Raw genomic sequence first — 13,551 nt, forward strand, 5'->3', positions numbered from 1 at the left:
GCATAGAGCGGATACCCAAGCCAAAAGGGGGCGTAGCTGCTATCAGGAAAGCCTTCCTGAAGGAGGTTGATATCTGAGCTTCGTTCCTATTTCCAAAGTCTTATGATTTAAGCACGGTCAAGATCAGCCCCTTCTCATAAATGGGCTCTGCACTTATACTTTGCATTTTTCCTATATTGGAAAAAATCCTGAAAGTAAAGCTTGGAAAATTAAAGACTATGTGAAAGACCACATATCCCCATTTTAATCATGATTCCCAGTTTTCTTTGAGATTTTCTCTTCTGATGTTTATTTGTTAATGTCTGTCTCCCACCTTCTGCAGGGTCAGCCCCTTCAGACGGAGTCTCTATTGGGACTACTTTTCCCTCTCTGGTCCCCATAAATAACATTTGGTAAGTTAATGAAAAAAGGAATGACCGATAGACAGATGAATCATTACAACACGGAAATCTGTAATAATCTTCCCAGAAAAGGAGTCTTTCCACTACAGCGATGAGGCCCTGGCTGTGCATCATAGCCGTAGGATTTATTTATCTTATAACTAGAAGTTTGTACCTTTGACCCCCTTTACCTGGTCGCGCCCCCCACCCCACTCCGCCCCCCCCCAGTTGGGGTTCTCTTATATTGAATTGCCTGTCCTTTGCCCCCACTAAAAATAAATTCCTAGAGGGCGGTGTTTGCATCTCACCCTGCTCAAACTTCTTGCATTTTATCCCTAGTTCAAGAAATGCCAAGCAATCTTAGTAATTGGCAAGGTGACTGATTTTGTTTTCTGAGTTTTGCACTGGAGGCAGAATGGGCTCCGCAAACCCCCCCCCCTTCCTAGACGGGGACCCTCCGAAAGGGTCGAGAGAGGACAGCACAGGTCCTATTAGCAGGACCAACAGCCGCAGGGGCAGGAAGGCCCCTCTTCACGTAGAATCAGGCAAACACCATTTTATCCAAGAGCAAGACTAAACTACAGCTCCAAATGAAGCACAATTTATAAATTGAACCTTCCAATAACTTTCATTTCCCTCATGTGTCCCTTTTTTTTCTGAAGGGAGAGAAGCAAAGTTAGAGAGGCTGGTCTGTGTTACAATTTCAAAACTGTCATTTAGTTGTTAAGTTGGCAATTTGCCTGAGGCAAGAATTCAGAAACATGAGGTAATACATAATACACGGCTTTCCAGAGCTCTGGAACATTTTTATGAAATTTACAAGTAATTTCGGGTTTTCCTTTTTGGGGGCTCTTTAAAGTACAGCTCTTTGGTGTGGCGTTCAATCAAGTCACCATCCCTATACTTTGGTTCTGTGCAAATCACCATGTGCCCAGCCTTAGGAAAAAAATATCATTTTGATATTTAGATCTACTCTCTTAAAGAATGATTTCTTTTTTCTGGGTCTATACAACACTGTCTCTTCAAAACCAAACTTAAAGTTCCTTTCCCAACGTCTAAAAAGTGCTTCTCACTTATTAGCTGTTTTTGCACTAGAAACAAATTGCCTCAACATTTTGGCTAAGTCTCCCACTGAGACTGATCTGTGTGTAGCTATTTTTCAGTAAACAGTAATTAAACCACATTTACAAATTCATTAGCACAGAAAGGCCATAACACAAACAAGGCAGAGGAGCATGGAATAAGTGATTTGGGAAGCCGTGTTTGCAACTGAGTCCAGAATGTGTTTCCATAGATAATTACAAATACTTTACCAAGTATGATGTCTGAACTTGAGAAAACCATCTGGACTTGGTTAGACTGTACAACAGAAATCTCAGGGGACATACGATAGCGTTTCTTTCCCTGGGGGGAGGAGGGGAAAGACATAGGAATGCCTGACAATACCTTTTTCTATTGGAAGACAGGCATTTCTGCCTGTTTGAGTTGAAGAGGGGATAAAAATACCATCAGGGAAATGCTGTGTTCATTAGCAGTCCAGAAAAAAAATCGTCTGGAGACAAAAGTTGCACGTCAGGTCAAATCCTTTTCATTACTCCATTGGGTTATTAAAACATTAACTTTGTGCTAGTAGAACATAGTGGGGAAAAACTCAGGCCATGGAATAAAGCTTGGTTTCAAAGCCTGGCTGAATTGCTGACTAGTGCTTGGGTATTAAGTAATTCGCTGAACTTTTTGGTGCGCCTAGGTTTTGTTATCTATAAAATGAGTTCAGCGGTGCGAGTCTGTATCTCACTGATTTGATGTGAGAATTAAATGAGACAGTCATGTGCATAAAACTCTGGCGCTGAGGCTGGGCCAGACGCTGCGGTAAATGAAAACCACATCTTGTCCTTGATGGCCCTTCATCCATTATTCTATTGAGACTTCACGGCAACCCTGAGTGATAGGACAGCTTCCTCCGTTTTGTAAGCAAAGAAATGAAATCTCAGGCCAAGCAACTTATCCCAAGTCACACAGCTTGGGAATGAGGCAGCCAAACGGTAAGTTCCATTGGCACTAGGCTGTCCACTGGTTTTGCCACTACGTCCTACTAACCCCATGAACAAAGCACTGACGGAAGTTAAGACGACAGCTCCATAAAAAGTCAGAAAGAAGCAGTTAGCAGAGAGAAGACAACCTCCTATTAGCACTCATTCATTTCACAAGTAGGTGCGAAGTGTCTCCTAGGAGGGAGGCATGGCTCTCCGCACCGGGAATTCATCAGGGAACAGACAAAACCCTAGTTCTCATGGAGCTGACAGTCTAGTAGCAAGAGATATACGATAAATAAATAAGGGAAATGTTGGAGAGAGTTGTTCCACGGAGAAAAGTAAAGAAGGAAGGGGGTTGGGGAATGCCAGGAGTGGCTGGGTGGGTGTCAAAATGTTAGCTAAGAAGCCAGGGAAGGCCCCATTAAGAAAGTGACACTGTCAAAGGAGGAGAGGAGGGGAAGGAGGGAGCCATGGAGATGACTGGGCGAAGGCTATTCCAGGCAGAGAAAGGGGTCTAGATGGGGAGCGGGCTTAGGGGGTCAGGGATGTGGCTGGGGCGGAGGGCGGGGAGGAAAGGTCTAGATGGGGAGCGGGCTTAGGGGGTCAGGGATGTGGCTGGGGCAGAGGGCGAGGAGGAAAGCGGATGAAACCAGAACAGTAACGAGGGCCGGGTGACATGGGACCTGTAGGAGACGCTAAGGGCAGTGGCTTCCACTCCGAGGGAGACGGAGCCATTGCAGGATTTTGGGTTATATTCTACCAGGAACTCTCTGGCTGCCGCTTTGAGAGTAAACCAAACGAGGGTAGCGCAGAGGCAGGGAGACAGCTGGGAAGCCGTGGCAAGGACCCAGACACGAGCCAAGGGCACCGGGACCAGGCTGGCAGCAAGCAGAGAAGGTGAGAGGGGCCCTGGACTCTAGGCACAGCTTAAAGGGAGAGTCCACAGGATTGGATGATGGTTCGTGAACAAAGAGACTGGTCCAGCATAACTCCAAGGTTCTGGCCTAAGCAACTATAAGGATGAAGTTGACCCTGAAATGGGAAAAATGCAGAGGCAGGGCTTTGGGGCGACGCAGGGGCATGGCTAGTGGTGCTTCTGTGCAGGTATTCATTCTGAGATGACCATCCCTGGATTCCGGATCCCTCTCTCCACTGGGATGTCAAGTAGGTAGCTAGATGGGCAACGTCTGGAGTTAGAGGAAGAGGTCCAGGGAGAGAATACATTCAGGAGTCATCAGCATACAGACGATATTTATAGCCAAAGACTAGATGAGAGCCCCAAGTCAGTGGTGGTGGGTAAAGGAGAAAAGGGGATGGTGAGCCCTTATCTGTTCTGACACGTAGACTTGGAGGGAGGAGAAGGAGCTGGTAAGGGAGAACGAGAAGGAGGCCCGCGAGGCGGCAGGAAGACACAAGGCTGACTCTACCCGCTTCCCTACTGTGTCCTCCGTGCCCAGCTCAGGGAGCGCCTGCAAAGCATCAGTGCAGAACAGAAGAAGGAACTGGCTCTTGGCTCCCTCCCTGAGTGCTCCCCACACCTGCCCCGCATCTGTGGAGGATGCCATCTGCCATCCAGTCGCCCACGCCAAAGCCCTAGGACTCCTCTGTCATTCCTTTCACTTTTGTCCCCAAATCTGTCTCAAATCCATTGACTTTTCAGCATCTCCATCATCACCACCTCGGTCCAAACTGCCACCATCTCCATCCCCGGATTCCGATCACTCTCTCCACTGGGGGGACATCCTGATGCCCCCCTCTCCCCACCTCCACCCTGCCCCAGTCTCTTCCCCACGGCTCCCCAGATTGACCTTTTAAAAACACACAGCAGACGATGTCACTCCTCTGCCTCAAGCTCTAGAAGGGCTTCTGACACACTTAGAATAAAATCCAGACTTCCCCTTTGGGCCTCCAGGGTTCCGTGTGAGCCGTCCCAGGCCACCTCTGACTCATCTCTCAGTCCCCTGTGCCCCTGGTTCCCTGGCCTCCCACATGGCCCATCCTTTACCTCTCAGGGCCTTTGCTTTAGAGCCTTGAACAAGACTTTTAAGTAGTAAATATATCTCAACCCTTTAGTTTATATGCCTATATATAAATCTTAAATATATATAAGATATATAGAAATGTTTACTAAATATATATAAAAGGTATTTCCTATATCTTATAAATGTATAACTATTTATATAACTATATATATTACTTTTAGCTGAATCTGTGCTGCATTTCATTAAGTGAAAAGCACCTCAACTCTGTGAGACATCGGCATTCTGTTATTCAGTAATTTAGTCTGGGATGGGCAGTGTGGAATTTGCAACTTATTCTGGGTCATATCCAGTCTCCCAGGGTCCAAAACATAAATCTGGGGTTAATACTGACTACAGATGAGAAACGAAATATGTACAGGATGAGAAGGCACCAGCAAAGAACTATGACCAGGAATCTAAAACATAAAGTCAACTTTCCATTTAAAATGAAGAGAAAAAGGAATAGCTCCCAAAATGATGCCCCAGGGAAAGGAAATGGTGAGTGGTGGATACTCCTTTGGAAGACAGGTGCTCCCTTCTTTGTATCTTGGACCTGTGATTCCTTATCCGGTTCCACAAACTCCATGAGTTAATTCTTGAGAGCCCACAGTGAGATTTTCCGGGGAAAAGTCCAACTTACTCTGGAAAGCTTGGCTAACTTCAGTAAAGTCTCAATGCAAACTGCATCGAGGGCTCCTAAAATGGAATTTGCAAGATGCTAGCAGCTGCAGGCAGGTGGAGCCGCAACAAGGAACATAGACCCCGCAGTGATTCCAGAAAGAGACCAGGTTGATTAAAATGTGCGCCTATCTGGGATATGTGACATTGTCCTCTAAGAGTTGCTCTGAATTTTTGACCGATGGAATGTCTACATTATGAAAACATAACCAGAAAAAGTTTCCTACAATATAAGGAAGGAAATGATAAGAATTACAGATCCATGGGAACAAGTGTTCATTTACTGTGGCATCAGATATTGCAGACATCTGAATTTTGTAGGTGGCTAAAATCCAGCAAATTCATTTCTAGGTCAGTTGTCCCTGATTTTTCATGGTGGGGCGGCGGGGGGGGGAAGGACTACAGGAAAATCTGAAGAGCACACTGCTCCAGAAATTTCTCTTCAATGGAACTTGTCTCTTAGTGGGAGTTTAAAAGGCGAACCTATATATAAACTGATATATTTATATATAGTGGACAAATTAGGAAACAAAACGGTGGTGCATACGAGGAAGAATTAAAATATTAAAGAGGGAGAACTGAAGTCATATAACAATTTCACTAACTTCCTTTCATGTTGCCCAAAGAATATTCTCTCCTCTGGCCTCTGGTAAGAGTCGCTGAGACCTATTTCCTACCACTTCCTGTGCCTCACAAAGGTGGCTTTGCCGACATTGCCTGGAGAATCGTCACCTTCCAGGCCTGTCCCAAGGCCACTGCATGCAGGGAGGCCTTTTTCCCCATGAGGCTGGGCAGGCCGACCCCACACCTGTGACTGACGTCTGGTCACACGCCTAGTGCTCGCTCTCCTTGGTGACAGGGTTTGAGATGAGAACTGAACACCTACACAAATGCAGTGAGCTGGAGGCTCACCAGAGACAGCCTTCTTCTTGCTGCCTTCCGCAGGCTGTGTGAGAAAGCCCAGGAGACATAGCTGGTCTTCTCCAGGTGAGCAGGCCTTACAGTCTCTGAATGATCTGGGCTCTAGTTCTATAGACTCTGCATTTCAGATTGCAGAGGGCCTGGTCTTGGGCTCTTGTCTAAGTTCTATTTTCCATTATTACTGAATAACACATATTTCTGATAGAATCTGAACAGAACATTATCGAACAACAACCCCCTCCCCAAAATGGAAATATCATTTTTGGTTTTGCTCTTTACCAAAGTAATACATCATTATTGTAAAAACTGTAAGTAATAAGGGGATATAGAAATTAGAACATGAACACTCGCCGTGATCCAATATGACTCTATAGAAGATAACCACTGCTGACAGTTTTATTTATATATAGCCTCTTAAACATTTAAATGCACATCAGTGAAATCTGTGCACTCCCACAAATGGGATCACACTATCCTATTCTTTTTTTAAAAACTATTTTATTTATTTATTTGACAGAGAGAGACACAGTGAGGGAGGGAATACAAGCAGGGGGAGTGGGAGAGGGAGAGGCAGGCTTCCCGCCGAGCAGGGAGCCTGATGCGGGGCTCGATCCCAGGACCCTGGGACCATGACCTGAGCCGAAGGCGGACGCTTAACGACTGAGCCACCCAGGCGCCCCCCACACTATCCTATTCTTTAACCTTTATTTTCATCGAAAAGTATGCTGTGGGTATTCTTCCATGTTATACATGTGGATGTATCTCATCTTTTTAAATTGCTGAATTTTCATCGACTGATCGATTCAATGGACAGTACTGAGCACCAACCTTGAGCCAAGCATTGAATCAGGTAACTGACAGAGTGGTTACTAATGTGAGCGTTACAGTCCTTTTGGCATTCCATTGCATGATATTTGTTTAACTAATCCCTCTTGATGGACATTTAGGTTGATTCTGCTTTTTTTTTTATTCACTTGGCATTTACCTTAGTCCTGGTTCCCGGATTCCCTGAGCAATAGATATTACAAAGAGCTTCTTGATGTCTTTGGTAAGTACCATGATCTCTAGACCATCCCGCAGAAATTCTTCAGCAAGCAATTTTCCTCTGGAGCCTTTACATCCTAACCCTGTTTCGCAAGAGTTTACACACCAGCGAGGATTAGCCTTGAAGAAGCAACGGAAGTGGATTGGGAATTCCACCCCAGCCCCTCTTGGGCTGCCTGTGTTACAGGCACACACGGAAGAGTGTAGCCTTTACTCTTTCTAGCACCTAGGAGGGCACACTCAGCCTGCTCTTTCAAGAGTTCATGACCATGAGCTTGGAAATGACCCCTCTCTCTTGGTTTGGCCTAAAGAGATCTTTTGTCCAAACAGCACCCTAAGTGCTCTGTTTCTTGATGCTCCGTCCTGACCTTCATTCAGGTCCACTCCTCTCCCTGGTACTTCACGTCCAGCTATTGGCTGACTCCCCACCGCTACCTCCTGGATGGCCAGCACTTAGAGGTGAACCTACATTGTATGCTTCACGTGCCCTAGTAAGTGGCCAAGGGCCATACCAAATGGTCAGACTTCCAGGTCTGCAGAAACTACAGAGCTGTCTCAAAGACAGAAACTGTTGGAGTGCCTTAATTTGAGGGCTTGCAGATGTCCCATTGCCATCAGACCTGCCTGTCTGGGCTGCCTCAGGGCCAGGGGCCAGGTCAGTGGTGGAAAAAGGGGGGGCCTCTGGGAGTCCTCAACACTCCTCCAGGGCTGTCATAGGCTAAGACCCTACCATGGCCGACTTCGGTGGAATTCTGATCACTGGAAATGTCTACTTAACTAAAGGCACTAAATATCCTCTCATTTAAAAGAGAGGAATTATTACCTTGGGTTTTGATAAGACAATGAAGCAAAACAGTAAGCTATCATGGGCCGAGGAGGACAAATAGGTCAGCTACGGGGATCCAGGCCTCACCACTTCACCAGCAGCCGGCAGTACCAGAGGAGTGCTACTCCCTGTTTTTAGAAATCCTCTTGGGGCCACAGATGCCTTTAGTTAATTGCTACAAGCCCCTCCATAGAGTCTGAGAATAGTTCATAGTTCTCTTTTTTTTTATTTATTCAGGAAACATGTGTTTAACATCTACTGTTTCCTGGCTTTGCATGAATATTCTTATTAAAAAAAATAGTATCCTACATGGGATAGGAAAAGGAAGGGAATCTGGATTCTGGTTGCAGCTCAAAGCAGTTTTCATTAATATTTTATTTTCACAATGTTGTTAACAGAGTTGGTGAGAGGGCTAGTATACCTTGGTTTTACCCAAAGGACAAGGGGTTCAGAGAAGCTACCTATTATGACAAAGTCATGCAGGATCAGAAGCACCCTTCCCATCCCCCACCCCTCCACAACCCTGCTCCATCACCTGTGGTGTTTGAAGGGCTGCTTCTGCTGGAACATACTGATCGATCACTTTCTACCCTGGCTAACGTGGCTGAAATATGAATGTTTGTCCATCCAACAAATGTCTAGGTGAGAAGGCTAACAAGAAGACTATGAAGTTGCATCTTTTAAGCTCTTGTACCTTTTGCATCCTCCAGCAGGGTGTGTGGAAACAGAATGGGACTTGCCAGCAGAAAAACGAAATTGAAGTCTTTATTATAGTATCGTGTTATGGGACCTTTTGGGGAAGTCATTTGACCTCTCTCTTGGTCTCACTCTTCTTCAGAAAGTAGGCATAATAACACCTTCTCCTAGGGCTGTCTGAAGGACTAAATGAGAAAAGGAGTCCCAGTGAACCCGGAAAAAAGCTCAACATCGTGTCTTGCATCCAACAGGTGCTCAGTACACATCCACTATTAATCTAAATAAATAAAGGTTCAGTGGATTGTTTACAAAGATGAGCCTTCCAGATTTGGGAACACTCTCCCCCTTGCTTTAAGGGAGAATTAGAAAAACAAGAGCAAAACAGTCACATGAGGGAAGAAAATAAGAGAACAACTGTTAGCTTCCAACCTGACTCCCCTCCCTGGGATCATCTGCCAAAATGTGACAGATATTTGTGGATTTGTACCCAGAGAGGGCTCCCGCCAGACCCCCATGGCTGAGTGTTTTCCCTGCATGGAAGTTATTATTCTAACCTGAAATTAAGCAAGAGGTCCCATTAGAGAAGCAGCAGATAGAGAGCAGGAGGCTGTTTCTTTCTCTGGTCTTCTGTTCTGAGGCTGGGGAGGGCTAAGTGGGGTTTGGGCGGAATCAGAGCAGGCTCAGACAAAGATGATCAAGAACTGATGGTTTCCTTCTGCTGAGCCTATTTCCCATTGACCATTGCTTGTGTCACTTTTAAGAATTCCATGAAGTAAAGGACAACTGGAATATTCATACATTTTGATGCTAGGTGAATAGCAAGGTGGTTGGCAAATACTCCTGGTGATTTTTCAGTTGGTAGTGACCAAAGCTACTGTGTATGGACTTCTCAGTGAATCTTTCTTCTACTAAGAATATGTGGGGAGCTGGTATCTTCTTTGTCTAGGGCCAAAGTTTATCAGGAATGGTATTAGGTTTGGCTTTCTCCTTACCTCTTGTTTTGCTTAGGAAACCGAGTGGTCTCAAGGGATTTTTTGGACGGTAATATAGTCACTATAGGATAGCTAAGGAAAAGACAAAGTCCCCCAGAATACAACAGACCCTCTTTGGGGCTGATCTCCTTTCACAGGAGGGGTGACAAAGCACAATGGTTAAGTACATGGGTGTTGGAATCGGAGGGCCCTCAGATCCAACCCTCGTGACAAGACATACTAGTTGTATGGCCCTTAGGGACTTACCACCCCCCACCATATCCTCATGCCTTCTTCCTCACCTGCTTCAGATCTACTCCAATGTCCCCTTCTCAGGGCGCCCTCCCTTACCTCCCAGTAAAAATTTTAACACCCTTCGCTCTACTTTGCTGATTGCCTTAACACTTATAATATACTATCACCTTAATTTTATTGTCTATCTTCCCCAACCACAAGAGAGCCTTCATGAGGTCACAGATTTTGATCTGTTTTGTCACTATTCTAACCTCAGTGCCTAGAACAAGGCCTGGCATACATCAGTTGCTTAATAAAAATCTGCTGAATGAATGAATGAATTCAATTTGAATCACTGTTGAATGAATCTGTTGAATGAATGAATTCAAGTTGGTCTCAATTCTAATTTAACCTATTCTCTCTTTGCTCCTAACATCACCATACAGATTATACAAGTTTTAAATAAAACAGAGGACAATGTTTTCAGAATCATGTAGAGCCCATCTGTAAACCCACCGCCCCTTACCGCTAATACTTCCTGAAACTCAATCGTGTGCTGGGCACTGTGTAGCTGCCCGATGCCGCAAACTGAAATAAAGCGTAATCTCTTCTTGCATGCGTTTACAGGGCTTTCACATATCCTATTTCAGTAGGTCCTTGGGAATATTGTGAGAAAAGGAAGGGCAGATAAATTGTCCCCGTATTAAAGAAACTGAAGGTGAAGATTTAAAGGTTTTCCCAAGGTTACATGGTTACTAATGTCAAAGGTGGAAGAGAACACAGATCTTTGTACTTTATCCACTGAGCAGTGCCTCACAGTGAAAAACAGAGCAGAGCCTCAGGGGGGATGTTGCCAAGTGTCTGAGGATGTGTGTATGGTTGTGTGCCTAAAGAGAGCCTTCCTGTCTAGCTATTTACATGCTCGTTATTATTTCCACTTCTTGTCAAGAAAAATTGCAAATGGAAGCTTAATCTGAAAAGAGAGAAGGTGAAAATACATCTGCAAAGTGAATAAAATACAAAAAATCTAAACAAAGGATTCCCCACCATCTCTAAAAGAGATGGTGTACAACTCTGTATATGGTTTGTGTCTACACAGGCAATCACCTCCTTTTAAGACCGTGTGTGCCTAGGTGGGTGTATTCACTTACCATTCTGTTACACCCGCCTACCCCATTCCCAGCAGGAACCACCTAACATTGTTCCTACTCTGGTTTCTCTTCAGATCGCATAAATCTTTCGCCTTTTCCTACTCCTTCTAAATTCCAGTGGGAGCAGTTCATTTCTATTGAGCTGCCTTATCTTTTCTTTTTCTTATGTTACAGCGAACCCTAGCAAACATGGTAGCGATTTCCTGGCATCTCACTAACCAGGTTAGGGTCAGCTGGAGAAATATCGGGTGGTCTCTACCCCCTGCAATGTGGCAGGGACAAGCCAAGGAGGCGTCCTGCATTCCGTGTCGCTGGGCACACACACAGGATCCCACTCAAGGCACCCATGCTGCCGAGCCACAGAATGTACCAACTTCATTAGAAGAAACTGTAAAGAAAATTACATCCTGCCTCTTCCTGAATAAGGGGACTTCTGGCCTTTTCTATTTAATCTCACAGTTCCCAAGGGCTTATTAGTACACATAACCTAGTCGTTATGGTATCAGCAAATACGCCCCAGTGTGGAGCTGCAGACATGAACTAAGGAGAGGAGACTTTCACTGCGCATGTATCATGTGTAACTAGTAAACACCTTACGTTTATGAAACACGCATACAGTGTGTACTCAGAAGCACCATTATAATCATATTATAAGTGACTGGAACTGACAACCTAAATCTTTCTCATTGACGGCAGATCCAAAGATTCAAGTACGCTTACCCCAAGAGTAAAACCTGGACTTTATGGATACAGTTGGAGCAAAAATGACTATCGTAAAAAAATAATGAAAATCTGAAATGTATCCAAATAGTTTCACTGAAGAAAAAAGCAATAAGTAAATATTGCACTATTCTATTTGAATAGTAGTGAAGATAAATTTGCCAAGACTCTCTTTCCCTTCATTAATGAAGTATGATATACAACAAAGTATGAAATGATAACAGAATATTATCCCAATCCTCTGAGTCAATCACTTCTTTCTTTAAGAGCAGCATTTTCCATTGTAAGAAAATTATGCAAAAAATCGGGCAGAAAATAATTAATACAAGAATATAGAAGCTCAGTGAGAGCAACAGAATGGACACGCTTCAGTGATCAAAACTGAATTGGATTCATTTTTACCTAAAAGCCAAAAATAAACATTTAAAAATCTGAATTTTAACCATAGTATGCATGTACTTGAAATCATTTCTTTCCTTTAAATCACAGGGCTTTCCATATGCATTAGAAGGTGTCCCTTTAAACGTTTAAATCTGTCTGCAACAGATCAAATAATAGGATTGGAAAGTTAGAACAAACACCATTCCTGGAGTGAAATTGAGAGCTATGTGCTGGAGTATACAGAAGCTTAGAGCAATGTCTTCATTCCAGGAGATGCCATTTCCCTTTGAATGATTTCACAAGAATTTCCTAAGCATGTGTTGTGTATCTAGAGCGGTGCAAGATATTATAGTGGATTCAAAGCACAGACGGATTCAAATGGGATGGCATGCAGGGCAGACAGGTCGGCTGGTCAGCCCGAGAACACCACTCTTTCACATCACAGACATAGTCTCTACACTCAAGGAGCATAATCTAGGCAAGCCAGTGATGCGTTACCCAGGAAGCACTGTGGGTAGGAGCCATTTTCACTGTGACACTGGGTTCAGGGGTCGTTAGAATGATGGGATTTTGCCTATAAGCCTACTCATTAGAAAAGGTTCAGGTGGCTTCACAGTCACAAGAGAACAAGGCAGTGCACCAGGTGAGTACAAAGAGAAAGTGATGCTTTTCTCTTGAACCTTCCCTGCCCCTCAGTCCTCAGACTCCCTCAAAAAACACAGAGCTGTGAGTGATGCTACAGATCCTGAGCCTGTTTTCATTAGTCCCAGACGCCAGAAGAAATGATGACAATAAACTATTCTCTTTATAGATTTATGAGGACATGATATCAGATTTGAATTGTAAAAACACCCTAAGGATGAAGCTTGCAGGATAGCTCTGAATATAGCATCTCACGACCAAATTTTGGGTAAAACCTGTTCCTCTCTGCTTGGGTAGGAACTGCAAATGTGGTGAATGAAGATTCCCCCCCCCCCCAGGACTTGGAATAACAACAGTAGGGGGAAAAGGATTCCCTTGGGCCACGGTGTTGGACAGGAAATCACAGACGTGGCTTAGAGTCTTGGAGCGTGTACCCTCACTTACCTCCTGAGAGAAGGTGGAAAAGCCCTGAGATATATAGAGCACATGGCACTGACTTAGAGGAAGTCCCCCGTGTGACTTCCAGGTAGAAAACAATTTGTTGGTGGAAGCCTCGAAGACCGATCAAGGCTTAGTCCTTGGGCCATCACCCCGTTTCTATCTCCCCTTTCTCCCTCCTCAGCTCCCACCATGTTTGGCATTCAGGGTCCTCATGATCCTCCTCAAGGACTCCAGCCCAATCCCCCTGCATCCATCCATGCTTCTTTCTGACATCCCCCTTCCACCGGTGTTCACCACCGGGGGCAACACAGCGTGGTAGTTGGGAGGATGGTCTTTTTGGAGAGACCTAGACAGGAACCCCAGCTCTGTCTCACCAGAACATCCCTCACCCCTACCCCTTTCCAAAGCAAAA

The 13,551-nt window shown here is 44.8% G+C and overlaps 1 protein-coding gene across 9 annotated transcripts in view; it reads right to left on the reverse strand.

Annotated features, from left to right (window-relative positions):
* The window catches only part of NCALD (neurocalcin delta), a 373,105-nt gene that overhangs the window by 21,079 nt on the left and 338,475 nt on the right, over window positions 1–13,551 (reverse strand). The window lies entirely within an intron of this gene.

The sequence above is a fragment of the Zalophus californianus genome, chromosome 4 (assembly GCF_009762305.2).
Source record: "Zalophus californianus isolate mZalCal1 chromosome 4, mZalCal1.pri.v2, whole genome shotgun sequence".
Lineage (NCBI taxonomy): Eukaryota > Metazoa > Chordata > Mammalia > Carnivora > Otariidae > Zalophus > Zalophus californianus.